Source organism: Globicephala melas, chromosome X, assembly GCF_963455315.2.
Source record: "Globicephala melas chromosome X, mGloMel1.2, whole genome shotgun sequence".
Classification (NCBI taxonomy): domain Eukaryota; kingdom Metazoa; phylum Chordata; class Mammalia; order Artiodactyla; family Delphinidae; genus Globicephala; species Globicephala melas.
Window position 1 is genome coordinate 20,262,734 of NC_083335.1, and position 5,546 is coordinate 20,268,279.

General features: G+C 41.0%; 1 pseudogene; it reads left to right on the top strand.

Moving 5' to 3' along the window:
* Positions 1-3,657: 3,657 nt before the first annotated feature.
* On the top strand, positions 3,658-5,270 carry LOC115846167 (histone deacetylase 1-like; annotated as a pseudogene).
* The last annotated feature ends 276 nt before the right edge of the window (positions 5,271-5,546 follow it).

The following is a 5,546-nucleotide window of genomic DNA, read 5'->3' on the forward strand; positions in this document are numbered from 1 at the left end:
TAAAATTTGTATGTCTAATTAGCTACCTTTAATTTCTTGTCATTCATTTTTGAAATTGTCTACTTCAGAGTTAATGCCACAAAATTTGCATGTCTACTCAATTCTAACCCTCAACGAAACACACACACACACACACACACACACACACACACACACTCTCACACACACATGCGCATATACAGCCTGCCTCTCTCCAGGATTCTTTGTGTATCTGTTTTGTTTTGTTTTTAACCAGGCAATTTACCTATGTGCAATTGTGGGCATGATATAATGACTTTGTGGGTGGAGAATTCAGTTTGTATCAGTCTCCAAGTAGTTCTAAGAACCAGGAATAGAGAAAGTATTGTAGATTCTGGAGCTGTTCCTGTTTTGATCCTTAAACAGGATTAAAGGAAGAAAAATTAAAGAGACTGAGAATGGAGTGAACTAGGTTTTTTCTGGTCTGGAGATATGAGGATCGGAACCATCTTTTTAAGGTTTTAAAGGGCATGAACAATTTCTACAAAAGGAATTGGGATTAGTTGTTCTTTTTGCAGCAGAACATCACAATACAAGGAACTGAATTTACATCTAAGCAGGAAAATTGTTCCTTAGTCATAGGAAGGAACTTTTTTGCTTGTTGGGATGTTAAGTTGGAAGAATGGGTAACTGAGGGTAAGTGGCATTTCTGCTTCCTGGAGAGCTCTAGAGAAGGGCAAATAATCCTACATTGTACCAAACTGTACTGATCCTACACTGTACCGAAGTTGAGGAAAACAGAAATTTTCTCAGACTTTTTTACAACTCTTCAACTCTGCTATTCCTGATGATTTCCAAATGCTACTCCATTGGCGGCAAGTATCACTTAAAGACTTCTCTGGAAAGAGAGACCTTGTAGGCTCTTTTCCAGGTCTTTTGTAGTTTAGTTGTCTCTCAAGTCGAGTAAACATTTCCTCACTGGATATTCACTTATTTGCACAATGCATAAAAATTAGACATACTTTTGGATCTATTTATATATCACGTGTTGGGCTTAATTAGCCTGAAGTTTGAACAGATAATAGCATTTTCTTTTATGGCTCTCCACCCTGGGGATTGCAATAATTATTAATAGCAACAAGGGATTTCAATAGTGAAGATATTGGTTTAATAATAACTCAGAGTTCTTTAAAGAGACTCAGGGAGTCCACAGAGGCTCTCCCCTCCCTTCTCCAAAGTCATAAAATGACAGTAGCAAAAGAAGTGGAGTGTAAAGAAATTTAAACTATCCTCTGATGAAGAGCAGAGATGTAACTGTGGGTAGGCCTTGGGCTGGAGTTTCTACAGTGCCCCCACCAACCAAAAAAAATATAATAAAACCAGTCTGTTTAAGGAAAAAAAGGCCTCCCCTCATCTCCACCATATGCAGATGTCTTTCAAAAGACTTGACCAGCCTGTGGGAACAAAGTATTTGACCTCCGAGACACCATCCTAGCAGTGTTTGAAGGAGCTTGCTAATCTTAAGGACCATGCCACACATCAAAGGAAAGGAAAATGGTAGCTTTTTGACAAAGTACGCTAAAGGAAGGCTACCATGTGGTCTTTAGAAAGTTAACATTTGGCAGAGCTTGGCTAGACTGTGAGATCTTCAAGGGCAGAGAAGTTATTTGGTTTCCCTCCCCATAGAGGATTATGGGAATGCAACATAATGGTTAAATTATAGACTGAACAAAGCCTAATTTGTGAGATAAGGCTATAGCTAACAAGGATATATTCATGTTTTCCAAAGGCAAATGGCTTCATTCACCCATTACTTACTAAGTACTTCTGTGTTGTGCAGTGTGTTAAGAGCTAGGGATTCAGTCCTGATAAAGACATTATTCCTGTCCTAGAAGGTCTTACACGCTTGGGTAAGGGGTGGGGACTGACTAGTAAACGGGTGATTAAAATGCAGCTAGTCAGGTATTTCCATATGGGAAATATGGGGACAGTGGGATGGAGTACAGAGGAGGGGCAAGCGCTTTGCCAGGACTGGGCAGGGGAAAATGGAGGTAGGCATGGATTTTGGAGAATTTGCTATTTTGTATGCTCTGTGCCACAAGTCCTCTCTGTTAGAATGACTAAGAAATGCTGAATGAATTTTAATTTTCTTTAATGTTCCAATTCTTTTTTAATATTTAACTAAAATTAATTTTTTGCAATGCACCATTACAGAAAAAGAAAGGAAAAAATTTCCAATTCCTTATTCAATAGGTAATTTCCTACATGAATGAGATGGTGTCAAATGAAACACATTCATTCATTCAAAAAATTACATCTTAATGCCTCAAGAAGAATGTGAGCAAGAATTCACCAGACAGAACTTGGAAAATACTCCACCGAGCCCCACTGAGCTGTCCTTGCCAAGGCGAAGGACAGGTAATTTGCCGTGACTAATAGAAAAACATAAAGAACATTAATATGAAAAATGAAAGCATAATCCATGGTATAACAGGCAATGAAACCATTCGCATAACTGATTACTCTTCAAGGTAACATGTTCTTCCTCTCAGGAATCTTTTTCTTTGGCCCAGTCTTTTAAAAGCCTGCTAAAGTGACATCACTTGAAAGGTCATGGGAGCAGCTGTCTTTATCCTCGTGTCCAGAGAGTGATACTGGGACACTCATAATTTGAGGAAAGAATTATTAAAGAAAATACTTAGAGACCTTGGCGATGTTATATGTTCCCTCTGAACATCCTGAGACATAATATTAAGAAACAATGATTGTAATATTAGTGCGTTTTAATTTGAAACTTAGTAGCAGGCTATTAGAGGACCTAGGGTTCAATCTTAGCTCCACTGCATGTTAGCTTTGTGTACTTGGACAAGTCACTTATCTCCACGTGATTCTCAGTTTCTTTATCAGTAAATTGGAGATAATATGATCTCCTCTGCTTATCTTGCAAGGTTGAGAAAAACCAAATAAAAGAGCACTAGTGGAAGCTTTTAAAGACCATAACGATTAAACATAAAAGGATTATTAGGAAAATCCTGACTAATTTTTATGTTGTTAGGTTAGGTCATACCAGCTTATCAAAGTGAATTGTTTTGTATATATTGTTCTTCTTGAAGTTCAAAGAAGAATAGAGCAAATTATGTCCCTTTATAATATGGAAACCTTTGATCTTCTGAAGGTAGTTATTTCCATAGAAACTCTAAATCTGCTGTGGGAACATCCCAAATGCTCATATCCTCCCATGGCTTTGGGTGATAAAAGAGGCAGATACAAGGCAGAATTGGCAAACACAGTAGCCATTGTGTGCTGACAGGGCCAAGGTGACTTATGTTTTTTTTTTTTCAATGTGTTGTGGGCCTTGATAGCACATTAATGACTGGCTAGTGTCCTTACCCTGTGTTATCTTATATGGACAACCTACCTGAAGTCTAGAGGGTGGTATATTGTAATGGCCAAGAGCAAGAGATTTAAGGGAAGGTAAATAATTGCTTTAGATCCTGGCTCTGCTATTTAATAGCTGTGTGATCGAGAGTAAGTTACATAAACTCACTGAGCCTGAGGTTCCAGGTCCCATTAAAATGGACATGACAGTAGTATACAACTCATTTAGGGATGTTGGGAGGATTGAATGAGTTAATATCTGTAAAGAGGCTGAGCAGAGCCGCTGGCAGGAGGGCAGAGGGACCTACGGAGGGGAGCAAGATGGCTCAGACTCAGGGCACCAGGGGGAAAGTCTGTTACTACTACGATGGGTTTTTGTGAGAATCCAGTAAGAAAATGAATGTGAATGTGCTTTGACACCATAAAGTGTAATGACGTGCAAGAGGTGAGCTGTGGCTTACAATAATTCTGAATAGTGATGGTTAGTTTTCTGTTGTGGGAGTGAATTCCCTGGAGATATAGTGAGGGGATGTTGGAAATTACGTTGGATGTAGTTTCCAATTATGTTGTATATTATGGACAAGGCCACCCAATGAAGCCTCACTGAATCTGCATGACTCACAATTTGCTCCTTAACTATGGCCTCGACCGAAAGATGGAAATTTATCACCCTCGCAAAGCCAATGCTGAGGAGAGAACCAAGTACCACACTGATGACTACATTAAATTCTTGCTCTCCATCTGCCCAGATAACATGTCCAAGTACAGCAAGCAGATGCAGAGATTCTACGTTGGTGAGAACTGTCTGGTATTTGATGGCCTGTTTGAGTTCTGTCAGCTATCTCCTGGTGGCTCTGTGGCAAGTGCCCTGAAAATAAACAGTAGACGGACATCGCTGTGAATTGGGCTGGGGGCTTACACCATGCAAAGAAGTCCGAGGCATCTGGCTTCTGTTACGTCAATGTCAATGATATCGTCTTGGCTATCCTGGAACTGCTGAAGTATCACCAGAGAGTGCTGTATATTGACGTTGATATTCACCATGGCGATGGTGTGGAAGAGGCCTTCTATACCACAGACCGAGTCGTGACTGTGTCCTTTCATAAATATGGAGAGTACTTCCCAGGAACTTGGGACCTATGGGATATTAGGGTTGGCAAAGGCAAGTATTATGCTGTTAACTACCCTCTCTGAGATGGGATTGATGACGAGTTCTATGAGGCCATTTTCAAGCCAGTCATGTCCAAAGTAATGGAGATGTTCCAGCTCAGTGCAGTCGTCTTACACTGTGGCTCTGATTTCCTGTCTGGGGATCAGTTAGATTGCTTCGATTCGACCATCAAAGGGCAAGCCAAGCGTGTGGAATTTGTGAAGAGCTTTAACCTGCCTATGCTGATGCTGGGAGGAGGTGGCTACACCATTATAATGTCTCCTGGTGCTGGACTTATGAAACAGCTGTGGCCCTGGACATGGAGATCCCTAATGAGCTTTCATACAACGACTACTTTGAATACTTTGGACCAGATTTCAAATTTCACATCAGTCTTTCCAATATGACTCACCAGAACACTAATGAGTATCTGGAAAAGCTCAAACAGCGACTGTTTGAGAACCTGAGAATGCTGACCCGCATAACTGGAGTCCAAATGCAGGCCATTCCTGAGGATGCCATTCCAGAGGAGAGTGGTGATGAGGATGAAGAAGACCCTGACAAGCACATCTCACTGTGTTCCTCGGACAAACAAATTGCCTGTGAGGAAGAGTTCTCTGACTCTGATGGGGAGGGAAAAGGAGGTCGCAAGAACTCTTCCAACTTCAAAAAAGCCAAGAGAGTCAAAACGGAATATGAGAAAGAGAAAGACCCAGAAGAAAAGAAAGAAGTCACAGAAGAGGAGAAAACCAAGGGGGAGAAGCAAGAAGCCAAGGGGGTCTGAGCAGACGTCTCCAGGTCTGGCTTCTTGCCAAGTTCCCCACCTTTATCTTGCACCCCCTCGGAGTTTATGTTTTCTATTTCTCTGTGTATTTATATAAAATATATTAAATATAAATATCCCCAGGGACTGGACAGGAACCAGGGCCCCGAGCTCAGGGCACATGTGTTAGGTGAAGCTTTTCTAGTAGCTGCCTCACCACCCATCCCTCCTGAATTCTTAATTTTGAACCATAACGGGTGCCAGGTCTGGCTAGAAGGGATACACTTAAGCACCCAT